This window comes from Struthio camelus, chromosome 16, assembly GCF_040807025.1.
Source record: "Struthio camelus isolate bStrCam1 chromosome 16, bStrCam1.hap1, whole genome shotgun sequence".
Lineage (NCBI taxonomy): Eukaryota > Metazoa > Chordata > Aves > Struthioniformes > Struthionidae > Struthio > Struthio camelus.
In genome coordinates this window covers 10,317,298-10,334,436 of record NC_090957.1, presented here as the reverse complement: position 1 = coordinate 10,334,436, position 17,139 = coordinate 10,317,298, and the positions used below count along the sequence as shown (strand labels likewise).

The 17,139-nt window shown below is 43.2% G+C and overlaps 1 protein-coding gene across 1 annotated transcript in view; it reads right to left on the bottom strand.

Moving 5' to 3' along the window:
• CALN1 (calneuron 1) overlaps window positions 1-16,778 on the bottom strand; it is a 177,332-nt gene extending 160,554 nt beyond the window's left edge. Inside the window, exon 1 of the mRNA XM_009678157.2 lies at window positions 16,603-16,778. The gene's annotated coding sequence lies outside the window, so the exon portion shown is untranslated. The remainder of the gene's footprint in view (window positions 1-16,602) is intronic.
• Between the last annotated feature and the right edge of the window lie 361 nt (window positions 16,779-17,139).

Sequence of the window (17,139 nt, the reverse complement as noted above, 5' to 3'; positions counted from 1 at the left end):
CAGTTGTGTTCTTCAGCTGCCTAAAGAGGAACGGTAGAGGCAGCTAAGCCAGACTCTTCCCAGAAGTGCAAAGGGAAAGAACAAGGAGCAACAAAACAAGCAGCAAGGGAAATCCCAACCAGACATAAGAAAGAAATTCCCTGAAGGTGATGCAGCTCTGGGACAGGGCCCAGAAAGGTGGAGGGATCTCCGTGCTTGGTCTGGAGAAGGCCCTAAGCAACCTGATCTGGCTTTGGCACTAGCCCTGCTCTGGGCAGGGGTTGGACTAGAGGCTCCATGGATCCCTCCTAGCCTAATTTTTTCTACAATTTTTTGGCTTGTAGGATTGAAAACAACCAAGAAAAGAGAATCTTAAAAAAAAATACTCATCAAAAAAATAAAGAGGCAGAGGTGGAAATAACATAGTACACATCCTCTACATTTACCTTCAGCCCATCTCCCACTACCCAAATGAAGCCATGAACCCAATGCAAAAACATCTCAGCTCTGTGGCAGCTGCATCACTGAAAAGGTTAAGAGGAAAAGCATAACCAGTCCCATTGGCTGGCCAAGTACCGCAGAGCTCCTGGACCAAAGTTTACTTTCCTCTTTTGCTTTTCACGTTCTCATGCCAAACGTAAGAACCTGGCCTGCTTTGCAGCCCACTTTGCCAACATGAGCACAGTGACTCATTCAACAGCTCTTCATCACAACACATTCTTTCAATGGGACTTCATTTTGGATGGCACTGTCTTAAAAATACGATGCTGGAGAAAGGCAAGAAATGCATAAGCAAAGTGAATAAGGGGGACCAGTGGGGTTGTGTAAGTAAGTACGGGTGGCCACTAACTTTCTTTTTACCTCCACTGGCAGATAACCTACATAAGAGACGAAACCTTGCTCAAAGGAAAAAGAAAGGTCCTCACATCACTTCTTCCATCAGACAGACACCTCTTCATCTTGGGGAATTTAACATCTGTTACATAATTCAGAGAACATGTGGTTATATTCCAGGCTTATTAATAGCTCAAAACCCAAGACTTAAAAATGAAAATCAGCAGCTGCTCCAGACTTCACCTCTATGAGAAGTAGGTGAGAGCAGGTAAAATGGCTGGCTAAGGGTCAGAGCTTTCAGTCACTCCAAAGCTCTTCATAACAAGCTATAAAGGACACTATTTGGACTGTGTCTCTGTGATACTGAGACATCTGGATTTCCAGATTTCCTTCAATATTTTTTCCGTCATATTTCTTTCTTTTCTTCAGTGAAGGCACATTGCACAGGAGGAGGCAGAGGACAGGGGAGAGGATTACCAGTATGAGAGTGGGCTGGAAGGGTGCCGATGGGAGAGGAGGGAAATGGCGTTACATTGTCCCTGGTCTTGCATGTGTCCTCTAGGTCAGGATGCCACAGCATGTGTGCTGTGGGGACAGATTAGTCCCCATGCTATATGCAAAGCACTTCTGTGCCTAAGGTCCTCAGTGGTGTCCCGGATGATTAACATGGCTGATACGAACTTATATGTAAGGATTTTTTTTCCTTAATGCATACTTCCTTTTCTTTACATTGGAAAAAAGGCTGAAGAAATGCACTTGGCTCCTGGAGCACTAACAAGGTTGGTCATAGCTTGGACTGCTCTGTTTCTGGTGGGGATGGAAGTACACCACCATACAGTGTACAGTACGTAGGCAGATAACCTCAGACTCCTTAGAAGCTTTGGACCTACCTAAACGCACAATAGTTATTAGTCTGGCAGCTACAGAAAGGATTTGGAGCCTGCTGGACTTACTGTGCATATGGGAATCACCTGTACAGTACAGGCGGGGCAACATGCAGGGCTCCCAGGAGGTATAACACTATGTGCCTGGTGTATCAGGGACATGTGTGTGCTGTAAGGCCATCTCACACTTCCCATAGTGAGGGGCCCACTGTGCAGGCACTCTAGGTCTGGCCAATGCTTACTTTGCCCAGCTTCTGCTGGAATGCCTCCAGGAGCAGTGCGGCAACTCCAACCTGCCTGACACCCCAGGAAATCCCAGACAAGATTTTAAATAAAAAGTAATAAATGCTTGAAATCCTCTCTGACAATATTTCCAGGCAGGATTCTGGCTCAGTGGTAGCCTCAGTAATGCCGAGACTGTGGCTGGGCCAAACACATGGCAGTTCCTGGAACAAATAACCCAGAGCTTATAACCCATATCAGGCAATGATAAAGGCAAAGACCCCTAGCCCTTGCCATCTCCAGTCCATCTAAACATCCATGACAACACAGGGTCATGCAAATGAACCATCTTCTCATTAAGTGGCAGAACCTAAAGTTAAAGTTCAGCTTGACTGAAGCCCGGCCTTGCGTGATTTTAAGCAAATAGAGAAAATGCAAACCTGACAAAAGGTTGTGCCTAACACAAAACATTTCATTTTCTGACACTTAATAAAGGCCAAGAAAATTTGACAAGAAAGGCTAAGTTCACCAGACACCACCGCTTGCTAAAGGGAGAAGGTGGCTGTGATATGTTCCATATGTTAAGTTCCAAAGCCCACTGTTTTAAGACACTCATGAGAGATAAGTGACACATGCCTAAAAGTTCTGTGGGCTGGATTCAGAACAGCAAAGCACATGGCCTAAACACCAGGCTATCAGAAACCATAAGCTGATCTTTTCCAGGGTCCAATTATAAGAAATGTTTAAATACTCACTAGTACAGAAAGTAAAGCTTATACCTCTCCTCCTACCGGGAAAGGCCAGACAGTAGGTTGTTATTCCTTCATGTCAATGAATATCCAAATATTTATATAGCAACAGGAGAACCTAGAAGAAACCCACCCAGCGACACATTTCAGCTTGGAAGTTGGGCAACTCCAGTAGGAAGCAAAAGTCCTTACCTCAAGACTTTCAAATTGAGTGGAGAGACAACTTCAGCCAATGTTTCCCACCGTATGATTCTCAATTGGATCAGGAAATACTAGCCTATATCCCTGACCCCCAAAGACAATAAATCACAATCTTTATATGGTCAAGAGCCATAAGACAGTTGTCATGCCCCTGGAGAGCCGAGGAAAGGAGTCATAGACAGGACCCACACCACAGACTGGAGCTGGGCACCCCTTGGATTCCAGACAGCTCCAGCAGAGCCTGCTGGCTTGCTCCCTCTCAGACCAGAGAGCTGGGTTATTCAGCCCCAACTCCACCCCATGCGAACCAAAATGATCTGCTGCAAAAAGTATTCGAGTGAAACATTCCTTAATTCTGAAATAACAGTGGCTGGAACTGTTCATCAAACTCAAGAACTGCTTCAGCTGATTCAAAACTATGTTTTCAGACCAAAACCAGAAGGTACCATTCTGGCAGAGGAAAAGAGCTTCATCTTATTACAGGTGAGATTTTTTTCCCTCTTCTCCTATAGCTGCCTCTTTCATCCCTATGTAGCTGAAAGTTCTCTCACTCTTACTTTCACAGGCAGCGCATCATATTCTTCCTGCCCACCAAGCCATGTTTGTCTCACTACATGGATGTGCAACAATCATTTCATATTCTTTCCCCTGTACCAGGTCTTGAGCTGAACCTTCAAGCTTTCCTGGGAGAACTTCGCACAAGGAAAATTCCTCTGCAGTTTCAGGGCAGTAAGGAGTCATTCACTCACTGCCTGGAAACTGCATTATCCACAACAGTTACACTGCAGCAAAAGTGTGTGGGCAGGGAGGGGAAGAGGGCTGTTCTTCCTATGGTCTGTCTGACATCATGGCTAGTTACAGTCTGGCAATGATTTCACACCAATGCCTCTTGACACAGTTCATCTTGGAATACACCAGGTACAAAATCTTGCTCTAAGAAATCAGCCTGGCAAGACTTGTCAATGATATCACTTCCTTATAAATCTCAACAGCATGCACAGGATCTTCCATTCCAGTTATTCTTTTTTATGCCTCCTTACAATATTCTCCAAACTTGCAGGGCAGCAGTTCTAGGGTCAACTGGATGCAACTCAGTTTATTACCATAAATGTGGAACCACAAGATATTAGGGAAAGAGTGTGCTGAGTACTCAGAGCACTTGGAAATTTAAAAAGCATCTAATTATAATTGTTGCCCAACAAGGACTTCTTACATTATTCACAGTCTTTAGAAAAAAAAAGAAACTGGCAACATTATAAAAAATTATAAATTGAGAATTTAGAGTAAATGACCTCCTGTTCTTATTGTGCATTTGCCATGTAATGAAAGAAAAACAGGAAAGAATCTTGCCAAGGTATGGGGAAGGGAAAAAGCAAAAAAAACAACAACAAGAATGGAGATTTTGTTGGCAGAACTAAGACTTGCAAATTATTACTGCTCTCTTTCACCCAACTTCTGTAATATAATTGCTGTGTGCTGAAACTAATTCGCTAGAGATGATTCTGCTGCTATCACAGAACTGCCAGTTCATTGCCTTGCAGAGGGTGAAAAGCTCCAGTCCACAAAGAACCAAGCAAGAACATGGACAGCAGCAAGGCAGCCAAAACAAAATAAGGTTTAGGTCAAAATCTGGCTGGGCTGGATCTAAGCTAAGTTTCAGTAGTTATTTATAAGGACTCCTAGGCTGGAAGGCCAATTAAATAAATGTAGAACGGCAGACAGTTATTTTGAATTCAGAGCTGCAATCACTGTCAGCCAACGATTGAACAAATCAAGACCTTGGTGAATAAAAGATGCTCAAGCTTAATTGGCTAGTACTCAGTACTTATTTTAGCATACAGATACACTCATCCATCCAGCTAAGGAGGCTTCTCCAATCACATTTTCACATCCAACTCCTGACCTCCATAATGTGGTTGGTACATAAACATTTTTGGGTACAAAGGAATTCATCCTTTTGCCCATTGTCTCTTTTGTAGGACCAGTTGCATAGATCATAAAGCTAAAGACACCTACCCTAATTACTACCACCTATACTGTAACTTACTCAACATGAGAGATTCAAAGATGAAATGCCTGGTCAAGAATGGATTTGTCAGGGAGTAGAAGAAGTGGGGCTGCTTCATGAGATGGGAACAAGCCAGGAGCTGAGAGTGATCGCAGTGCAGGCAGCGCCCTCTCCAACAGGGGTCCCACAGAGTCTGAACGTGATGGGCAGAGCCAGACGCTGGCAACAGGGTCCAGGAGCAGTCCCAGAAAATGTAAGAAATCAGTTCCAGAGTCCATCCAAGGAGCCAAGTCAGGAGCAGCAAGAGATGGGGTTACAGTGCAGGCCCAGGCCCATCTAGGAGACAGGTCTAGAGACCAGCCACCTACCATATAGCTCAGGAAGAGACTGAAAACCCAGGTCTGAGTTGAAATGGGGTCCTGGCCCATGGGCAGAAGGGGTGGGTGGAGACCCCAGGTAAGGCTGCTCAGGGCAATTAATGCCCTCAGGGCTCTGATAGGATTAAGGCTTGACCCCAGCATTCAGAAACAGAGTGGCATTAGGGCTCAGGTGTTGAATACCAGAAACCTTATCACCTCTTCTGGCAAACTGTTGACCAAAATGACAAAAAGACCACGAGCTCATCTTGCTGCCAGCTGGCACCTTAAATAATACTGCTCTGCAAGTTACTCTATGCCATAGTAAGAGTACATGTCACAGCACAGAGCAATTGGTGTTCTTGTTGAAGTCAGTTACATAAGCAGGGAGAATTGTCTTGATCTTACAGATGCATGCAGAAAAGTTTGCCCTGGTTCGAGGAAGTAAATGTGAGGATTTATAAAAAAATACCAATGTGCTTGCTTAATTTCAGCATGTGCTTATGTGCTACTGATTTAAGTTACTTCATTTGAAGTCACGTGCTTTTCTTTGCTAGCAATTCCTGAGTTCTGTAAAACAACTTTACCTGTTTATATTGTTTTTCAGCAGCACTTTGGGATGTTACTTATCAAAAGGTGCTCTGCTTCCTCAGCACACATATGTTAACTAAATACTCCATGAAGCACGGCATGTATATTATAGTTCTTTCAAACATTCTTGCTTTTTTGCTGGCCTAAGCATGTTCTGTTTTTAAATGTTGTAGTTTTACCTCATGCAATATTACTGTGTAGAATTCTTCATTTGGTTATACATCTTAATAACAGTACTCTTGTGTGTTCTCCCTCTCTCTCTTCCATTCTGTTTATTTACGTAAAAATAGAGCCCCGTCATCTCTGACAGAGCACTGTAATTTTTATCCAAACTTTTCTGCAAGAGGCTAGTGAGACATGTTTAAGATTGACCTTGACAACCATACTCATTTTCTTTCAATTATTGCTTGAGTAGTCCTGCTGCCTCTGATATGTCTACTACTACAGCAGTGCAGCACTGTCTTCAAAATGAAAGGTTTTTTTTGTAATTGTCCACAGAAGTGCTGATGTTAATAATATGACTTCATTCCTGTATAGTGGGTTCTACCTCTAAACAACTTTATTATTTTGTGCAGATGTGGCTCTGACATGCAGGGAAATAATAGGGCTTGCCTTGGGTCAAAATGGTGGAGTGACAGGATGCACTAGTGGAGCAAAGAGATGAACTCAGTCTGGCCTCATAGTCCAATCTTCTACAAACTGATGGCTTAAGGGGCATTATAACCAATCTCCAGCTGGGAGCTATAATTGCTGCCAGGTGATTTTGAGAAGTAGAAGCTAGCTATATTTATTGCTGATTTATCAGTGCATCAAAACTAGGCAAGAGCGTAGAGTTCAGTGATGTTGTCTTTAGGACTTCTGCAACTGCCAGAAGTCAAAGAAGGGTGATTCCCATTTGGAGGGGGATGTTGATACGATTGTCATTCAGATGATGTTCAGAAGAGGCTGACTGATGGGTCTTCAACACCAGAAAACACACTCTGACAGGGTAGACAATATATATAGAGGAGGGTAGCTCTCAGCCTCAAAACGTACTGAGGAATCCCTACAGGTTGAAAACTTGTGTCTAAACAGAAAGGTGCAACGTTAGCACTCCCCTGCTGACCATTGGATCAGAGTGGTAGCGGCAAACACTGAAGAATGCCTAGGAAGATAAGAGAAAGCGGAAGGGCAGGAAACATAATAATAAATACCTCTTCTGTAGATGGTGTGTATCTCACTTAAGGTGCAAGCTCTAAAATAATTTTTGAATATCATAAATAACTGACCACTGGAGCTAAAATCATTGACTCTAAAAGCAGAAAAGCAGCTCTCAGTCCAGTTCTGAGAGATGCCCAGGACCATCTTTAAGATGCACATTGCACATGTAGCCTTAAAAATGGGAAGTATATGAAAACTGAAGAAGCTACTTGAAAAGAAATTAAAAGGAACAGCTAAAGAATAAAATAATCATTTTAAAACTCCTTATTACAAGACTGGCATAAACATATACTGCCAAACAAAACAGAGCTAAAAAGAAAAAGACTCCGTGCAGCTACGCAGCAGAGTAGAGGCGGCTACAAGAAGGTAAAAGACATTTCTCAAAAAGTGCAAGTCATGTTTAAAGGAAGAAGTAGATTCTTGTATGTGACAAATTGCATGGAGAAGAATGATATGGCAGGCCAAGAAAGGTTTTGAGCAACAACTTGCTGGAAACATAAAAGGTAACAATAAAAGCTCTTCAGAAACATTAGAAGGAGGAAGTTTGCCAGAGATCTGGTGTGGCTGACAGACGATCACTGCGTAAAAAGCATACTCAGGAGAGACAGGTCATAGCAGAAAGGTTAAATGAATTGTTTGCATTGTTTTTCGTTAGGAAGGAGATGAGAAAAAGACAGGAATCAGAGATAATCTGTTTTCATAATGAAAGCAGGTTCCTACTGTAATCCCAGAGAGATCTGTCCAATAGAACTACTTATTTATTAATAAATGATCTGGAGGGGAGGGTAAACAGTGAGATGACAAAATTTATCGATGAGACAAAATTGATCAGGATAATCAAAACCTGGACTGGTTGCAGCCGTTGCAAAAAATCTCACAAAACACAATGTCCGAAGCATAAAATAACAACTGAATTTCAGTGTCAGCCAGCGCAAAGTAATGCACATGGAGAAAAACAGCCTTTCTCGCCCTACAAAATGGTAAGCTTTAAACTGGTCATTACCTCAGGAAAGAGTTATCGGGAGGAATATGGATTGCTCTGTGAAAACGTCAGCTCAAAGTTCAGCATAGCCATGGGTAAATGTAATGTGAGGAATTGCAGGGAAAGGAATAGAGAACAAAATTGAAACTATGCTGTCGTCTGAATTCATTGTGCACCTACATGATGAATAAAGTTCTAGTCACTGTATGCAAGAAAGGAAATAGCTGAATGAGAAAAAGTGGAGAGAAAGGAAGCAAGGTTGAACAAAGACGGAGAGCAAAAATACAAAAATAGACTAACACATTAGGACCCTTCAGTCTGGAAAAGAGATGTTTGAAAGGGAAGTAGGAGACATCTATTAAATCAGAATTTTATCATATCTTCAACATCAGGGGAAGGTTAATGGAGAACAAATATGCACTGTTTCTCAGAGCACCAGACCTAGGAGGCAGTCAGCGAAATTATTAGGCCACAGATTTAAAATAAGCCAAAGGAAGTATTTTTGTAAATAGTGCACAGTTATATTGTAGAATTTTTGCCAGAAGACATCATGGCCCTCAAAAGTAGAAACAGGTTCAAGGAGGAATTAAATAATTCATTGAAACTGAGACAGACACAGCCTCCAGCTCAGGAAGTTTCCATGAGTGACTGACAAAAGCTGGGAAGTTATAACAGAAGGCACATGCTGTGCTTGCCCTCTTCCAGAATATTAGGTGAGATGGAAATTTATTCTTACTATATGTAGTGTTTATGTCAGGGCATGGAGCTCCTATACCATTGCTCTGAGTCTATGTGGCTTTTTTTCAGCTGGCACAAAAAAAAAAAAACGTTTTCTCCTGTAGTACTGAGAGCTGGAAGACATTCTCCACCAGACTGCAGCAATTTTATGTGGATCATGTTTTTGACATAAACTGTTCAGCTAATGGTCAAACAAAAGCCTAGTGAATCATTGAATGTGACCCTATGCTTTGTACAGAGCGGGTTCTTTTCATAATTCATACTATTAAACTCAGATAATCTGTTCTTTAGTATCATCTTCTATGGTGAAGAAAAATAGTTATCTTTTTCCAGGGTCTCCCATAGGCTTATCTTCAAGAAAGTGCACAGCAAGGGTGGATGCTCTGCCTTGTTGTCATATACTTTGACAGTATTGTTGTTATTGACTCATTATTCCCAATACAATCATCTATACTTGGCCGGTCCCAGGCATAGCAAAAGGCCTGGAGGACCTGGAGAACGTCCTTGTCCTGTCTGAAGCTCTGAGCACCAAGCTCTGAAGGCTCCTAAATTCCTCTTGCCTGCTGTCCCCCACTGTGGCCACAGCTATTGCGCACTTTGGCTTCCCTTGCTGGCTGGTGGAGGTGGTAGGAAAGGGAAGTGGGAGCCACCATGGAAATGGTGTATGCTGGAAGACTTTGCTTGCTCCAGGCTCCAGATGAAGTCCTGGTGACCTAGTCATCGTGCTAGGTACTGTACAAACACTGATGCAAAGGGGGCTTGCTGAGGTTTACATCAAAGTACTCTGTTTTCCTCCACTGCCCTTGGGAACTTTTCAGTATCAGAGAAATACTGCCATGATCTTCTGGCTTTTTGCTTCCTTCATAGCTTCCTCTCACATGCCCCTCCATTATTTTTATAAGCAAACCTTATTTTCTTCAAGTTTCTTCTCTAGCAACAAGAGACCTCATACAATGGGATACCTGCTGGGTATTGTCCGTACGACAAAGACAGGGCCATATGTAATGTTTCTGTTCTTCACAGGAAGTCCACTGCACATTTATGTTCTCTGAAATGTGGTTGGATTTCATTTCAAAAGCAAGTATTTTTGGAAAAGCCCAGATAAACTTCCCCACCCCTTTCCCAACTTTTCATTCTTGTACCTTCTGACAAAAGTGTTCATAAATCACATTACTATCTGTTTCCCTCTCCTGTAAAGACAAATCATCGGTCAAAAGAAATCAACTATGACTTTGGAAATCCAAGTGTTCATCGTGTCAGCTAGGCCAAGCCACAGGTGTACAAGCTCTCAGAGATGATGATGGGCTTGTGGCCATCTGACAGCAGACTGAAGCATGTGGAGATCAAGACCTGCAGCCTCATGGCTCCTTGGCTCTGCTCCCAGTACCACGATGTGTCCTAGGAACTCATATACCATCTTGTTCATGGATGTGAGGCACACTTTGGAAGTGGTATGTGCACACAGTGGCTTCCCTCATGACATCCTCATTCTTGGTAGGAACCTAGAGCACTCTAGCAGAGCACTTGTCACCCATGATTTTGACAATTTGAAGCTCGTCTTCAGCAATGGGATTGCCTCAAGCAGTCCTGGAGGCCCACGTTAGGCTCAGAACAGTGTCTGCTGGATTTTTAATTGCTGGCATGGAGCAAAAGTATGGTCAGTGTTACCAAGAGGATTAGCAGGGCCTTTCAAGTCTCTTGATTCCCCTGGCTGCTCTCAGCCCATCTAGAGCTGTAATTGTCTTCTCAAGCTCCAAGGTGGAGCCTCTGTGACAGTTTTTTATGCCACAAATGATATAAGATCATATCTCTCCTTCGTGAAAGCTGTTGTTGAAGTCATAGAGTTCAACTAGGTTGTAAAGAGCACTGACAGTATTTCCCACAGATCCATCTTCTTCTGGTACCTGGGAGAAAAACTGTCTCTCTCATAAATGATATTTTAGGAGGGAATAAAATATGTAACAAACTTCTTCAGGACAGCACTGTATGACTCTTTTTCTTCAAAGAGCAGGTCACAGGACAAAATATCATCTTCAGTCCATGGTCCAGTCTAATGGAAAAAAAGAATCAGTCTATTCCACTTTTGGCTTATTTTTCATGTATGAGGCTTATCTAAAATGAATCTTCTGAATCTTCTTTCCCATTTCATCCAGTCATCAGAAACTCAGAAAGCAAACAGCCTAGGAGCTGGGCTCCATCAGACAGGAACACTAGGCCTGCTGGCTGTTTCACATGCCCATTCTACACCGGGACGCTGGGCTAAGGGTGGAGTGTGTGTCCTTCTGTGAAGCCTCTATGAGGCAGCTTTGTGGGGTCATGCTCACCCATGCAGGTCGATGCACCGTAAGGCCCCATGCTAGGGCAGGGAGATGACTCACAGCAGGGCTCTGCAAACAGGAGGCACAGACATTTGCGCTCAGCAGGTCTGTTTATGCAGCTATGATACAGTCCTAAACATAGAGAAGAGGGTAGTATCTACTACCCTGGCTTTTCCTCTCATGCCAGTATCGATTAAGATTAACCCCACTGATGTCAAAATTACATCAGATTTCAGATTTTGTTCCAGAAGATGGGCTTTTGCATGCAAGTTCATTTAGAAAATTCATAGATTAGCACAATTTTGCATGGACTATGTGAGTAATACTGAGGGACAACGTAACCCTAATAAAGACTTCTTGGCTCCATCACAGCTCGCTTTAACTAACATCATCTCTGTCACCAGCTCCCTGGCCACAGCAGAATTTCTGCCACTGCAGAAGCCAGAAACCAATCCCTCCTTGTGCCGGCAGGCTCCCAGTTTCATCTCCTGGGCATGGCTGTAAATCTGGAGTTGTTCCATGGTGTCAGCAGTGTTTTGCATTGTTATAAACAGCTAACATACATGGGACAGTCATGCTCAATATATCCTCCAAGAGAACATCTCTCAGGTAGAGCAGCTTTCTCATTCTGAAACCCTGGAAGACCCTTTACTCTTCTGAAGTTAACCCTTCCCCAACTTCACAGATAGCTTCACTACAGCATATCTATGAGTGAGTGAAAAGAAAAATGTATTTTAAAAAGATTCCCATTTTATTTACAGTTCTGTATATGCCAGATCATTCCTATCTTTACGCTTACAATAGCGCCTCCAAGAGAAACTTGCACAAAACCACGTAGGGGCATCTTGCCAGCATTCAGTAAAGCAAGTTCAGGTCCTAAGAGCTTATTAATCCACTTTGAAACAGTGACTCAGGCTCCCAAAGCACTTGGGCAGCTCTGAATCTGGAGTCAATTATTTGGTTAAAGCCAGAAGTAAATCAGAGTAATTCAGTTCCTGAGCAGACCAGGTCCCAACACAAAAGGATTTAAACAGTGAAACCTATATCAAACCAAGCAACATCTATATGTGACTGTCTTAAAAGCCTGCTTTCAAGGATCCCCAAGGCATCTGATACAATTTAGCTTAACTTTATTTAAAGATAACCTCTAGCAGACAACTGATTTTTGGCAGTCTCTGGGTGGTCATGGAAAACAAGGTTTACATTGTCTGTGTAATCTCTTACCTTCTTCCATTGAAATGTGTGTTGTAAGTAATATACTGAAAGTAGCTTATGTGCAAAGGGGAAAAGGTTTCGGAATCTTGAATGAAAAAAAGATAAAAAATCAGAAAAGAAAATAATGCAGGAGATGGTGGATTAGCCTGCACTGAAAGGCTACCTGAATCCAGCTAAAGCATCCAGATTATCAGCAAAGATTACTCCACATCTGTATCACTTAGAGTCCTCGGGACGTGGCTACTCATCCTTCTAGACTGCAATGCCATGTTAATGTTTATATCTCAACCATTCCGCTTAATAACTGTGTAATTTCATTCATATGATACATTATAACGATTTAAGACCTCTGTAGAATTTTATGACTATTTTTAATTTATCATGCTAATTCAAACTGTAATATCCTGCCAGACTTGTAGAATGGGGTTGACATATGTCCCTTGCTCTGAATAGGAGAATACATTAGGCTCTAGCAGCTAGAAAAAGTAAATTTAGGTTTTTATCTCAGTCAGGTCCATTTTGGTCCCTGCCTGCTCTAGATACCCTGCTATTTTTCTTTTGTTTAAAGGTGACTGGCAAAGAAAAAGCAAAAATGAGAGCTATGCCTTTTGTGTTTGTGCTCTTTCAACGTACGGAGTAAAGGAAGCCGGAAAGGTTATTACCGACAATAAAAAAAGAATTATGTTTCTACTTGTTCTTCGGAAATTCAGGTCTTGTTTCGTACGAGGAAAATCTTGGATGACTGGAGATTGGCAGGCAGGGAAAGATGGAGCGAATGGCCTCTCGTGACTTATAGGAAGTCTTTTTTACCATCTTTGTGCCCACTCAGAAACTGGTCTATTGAGGTGTTATAAAGCAGCCTGGGGGAAAAGATGAACGGTGGAGGAAGGAAAGGACACCAGGATGACAGAAAACTGCTGACCCAGATCATTTTTGCAGGAGGTTGGGAACCAACGTGCAGTATCTGTCTGCTGAAGGTGCTGAGGAGTGGCTGCCTGGCGGGTGCATGAATTCACTCTTTCCAAATACAGCAACCACAGCGACCGTCACAGCCCACCAGTGCGTCTGCCCAAAGAAGGAGAGACAAGCTTGGTACTCTTCATCATTCAAGAGTAAAGAAAGAAAGGAAAGAAAGAGGCCTTTTCGTCACCACAAAGAAACTAAGAGGAGTCCAAACTCAATTTTCTCAACTTAGAAAAGAAAATCTTATGCAAATCACCTTTAATTTCAGCGATGCCAGGTGAGCGAGTCTCTGTATACATCTGTCTGCCAATCCCTCTAATTCTTTTTGTCATTATGGTTCAAGAGCGTTATTGAAACGCAGAATGCAGGAGGACAATGCACTGAATTACACTAACTGCTGATCTTGAAAATGGATTTTATTTTTTCTTTTTTAATTGCAATGCTCATAGAATTACAATGGACGCCCCAAATTTGGCCACCCCAGTCCTCCTCTGCCAGCAGAGCACTGCTCCCTGTAGTCCCTTTTTTATTGTCAAATTGTAAATATCCACATGGATAAAAATATCAGAGGTGACTCAAGGGGTGGAAGTCATGTCTGACATTTAAATTATATTCTCCTTACGGGTTCAGCTCAACTCCTAAACATTATCCATCCATTTTCAGTGGGGTCCCACCCAGGCTGAGGATTTGCTGACACTAGGCACCACCAACGTTGAGTACAGAGTCTGCAAACTCCGTGGAGCTGGGGATGCAATGGACTCAGCCTAGAAAATATCATTCGGTGCCAGGAAGTGTTCCCTGATAGTCAGCATAACTTTTCAGCCCTTCATTCTATTATTTCTGCTGATGGCACTATAAATAATTACTCCCCACCCTCCATATGCTTGCAAGGCTTGAGTCACTTTGCTGAACCAAGATACGTATTTTGCTCTATTAATCTTTCCTCTCCCCAGCCATATTTGCTGGTGGTGTTCAAATTCCACTTTATCACCAATCTTTCTGGAAAAACAATGCGAAGCTGTAGCCAGGCGCCGTCTCCCCAGCGCTGCACTGGACTTCTCTCTCTGCCTCCAGCAGAGCTCTTCAGCTGCTCCCCATTGCAGCAGAGCCCACAGGGGCTCACACCAAAGCCATGTGGGAAAAACTGAAGGCCGACATCTCTTCTGTGCAGGCAGCCAGGTAGTTACGCAGCCTGGGAGCAGTTCATCCTCCCTTCTGGGTGCCTGCCGTGCCGGACGGAGGATAGCATGCACCCCATCGCTGGCCACTGTCCTGTTGCAGCACCAGTTTGCTAGGGGGGCTCTGATCCATGATGAGGGGGTTTTAGCTTTAAATCTTTCTTGCCTACCTGCAGAACAGCAGTCAGTGGGATCAACTAGGTGTTTTCTAGCTCCACAGAGCAGAACAAGACAGGTTTCTCCGGCTTCACCCAAGAATAGTTTTTCTGCAGAGCCTGCAGCTCTGTTCAGATCACAGACACATATTTTTTTCACCCACACAACTAAAGGCACTTTCAAGTTTCCTTGCCAGGTCATTTATTTTTCCTCTGCAAGTTGAAAACAACGGAGCTATTATCCTATGCCTCAGTCACAAGGTCCAAGCTCCTTCATAATGTCACCAAAAGTCACAAATGGTTAAAATGTTACCAGCAAACATTTCAGCAAAGACATAGAGCCACTGATGAAAGGAAGCCAGACCAGGAAAACTGATAAATGCATAACCCCAGGGTGCACAACATTTGTTTTCTTCAGCAGCTCTGCACCCTTATTAGTTAAACATGGAGCCTGTGCTGCAGATTTCACTCTGCTCTGGCATCTTTGGCTTTTGCTTCCAGGCAATGTATCTCCTCTCGAAGTTCATTCCTTCAACTGTTCCTGTCAAAACATCTTGCTGCCCACAAGACACCTGATACCTCTAGATGGACTTGCTTAGCTGCTCATATATAGATATATGGCTCTAGCTTCCCTTGCTCGCTTGGAAGTTTCTTGTCCCGTCTCTCTATGAAGACTCTCATGATGAATGCCATCAGCAGCACATAGCCCACTGCCGTGACCCTGCTGGGCTGCCCTGAAGTTCCCATGTGCTTTGAGATAATGCTAAGCTCACAATATTTTCTAACATGCCCACTGCCCTCGAAACAATGGCAAGTCAGAGTTTTTGCCGGTGGATTAATGGAAGCATTTTTGCTGTGCTAATGTCTCAACGTGCCATACATAAACAGCTTGTTTCCTGATTTACTGAGTATGGTGGCTACAATCTAGCACTTTTCAGGGAGATTAGTGGCTGTTTTTTCTGCACTATTTCAAGTCTCAAGGAGGTCTGCTATTTGTCAAAAGTGTTATTAAATTCAGATAGGCATCAGGACAAATGTTATCCTCGCAGAGCCTCTTTTCCCCTTCTGGGAGCCACCCAGGAGAGAGGGATCCTCAGGACCCAATCTCACCTGGAACCTGACTGCATAGATAAAAAACATTTCTCATTAAGGTTAAGGAATCCTAAATATGCACTCAACCTGCTTGCAGAGACAGCAACGAAGGAACAGCAATACATAATTTAAAGAAATAGCTCTGTTGTGTAGAAACATAAATGAAGATATCACTCAGTTAGGAGCAAAGAGGGAAAGAAAAATCAATTGGTGAATGTGATAGCTAGCAGTTAAATGTTCTCCGTGCATAATGTTCACAATGAAGGACAATTTATAAGACCAGATAAAGCTACTATTGGTTACACTGCTGAGCAGATGAAACTCCAGTATGAATACAACATCATCTTTCCTAATAACCCCGGGATTCGGTTGTGAGGCTCTTAGGAAATGCTCTGCATTATGAGTGCAATGCGCATGAAAAGATATGGCAAAACTCTCTTAACATAGTACACTTAAAAGGGAAGGCTGAGGGAAGAAGAGCAGAAACTATAGCCAGCTGGGGCAATTTATGGAGAGAAAGTGACAGGGAACAACTCCAGTAATTTATGAAAAAGGTAGCCCAACTTATCTTCCACCGAATGGCAGATCTTTGATTTTAGGAAAAAGAAAAACTCTAGGTCATGCACTTAGTTATTTAAAATAGAGTGAGAGGGAGAAAGAGAGCAAGAAAGAAAAAGAAAAGAGTGAACCATTCCCAGCAGGATGAAAAGAGCCCCTTGCCTCAAGGTGTGCTCAGAGGAGGACACCACACAATCCTCCCGCCACCCTACCCAAGCAAGGCAGGGAGCCAAAAGCAATAAATTAGAATTTCTATCCAGAAAATGAAAAGACATGAAAAATGGGGACACTTTCAGCTGACAATGAGGAGAGGGAGAAGCCATGCAAGCAGCCCGGTCCCTTAGCGTAGCACTCCCACGGCCGTCGAAAAGCAGCGTACCTACTGCTGGTGGTCTCAGGTGAGCAGCTTCCCCGATCCATGCCGTGGTGCTGGTGAACACTTAAATTGTTCTGAAGGAGCTAGAGTAACTGCAGCTACTTGGAAAGACAGAATATAGTACAAGCTTTAATTAAAAGAGTCTGAAGGCTCTCTCCTTCTCTCTCTCTCTCCCTTTTTCAGTAACTGATAGGATTTAAAGGGCTAGAATCCCAATTTGGCATTGTTGCTCCCTTAGGAGCGATCTTCTCTCTCTCTGGCCTGCCGGCTTCAGCAGCAATTTGCAGCCCGTCAGGAGCATTCTGGCAACCCAGTAACTATGTAGTAAGCAGCAAGTGTAGTTACTTGGTGGCAGTAGCAACAAATTGTAAATCGATGCTCGGGAGAGTAGGCATGGATGTTAGCAACCCTGTGCAGCGTAAGCAGAGATGCTATTGGCAGCATGGTCGGTGAGATGAGCCCAAGTGCTCCCAGACCAAACGGAAAGAAAGTTTGGGCTTGACAAATGCTCTGTAGCTCCACCAAGCTGGGAGGAGGATC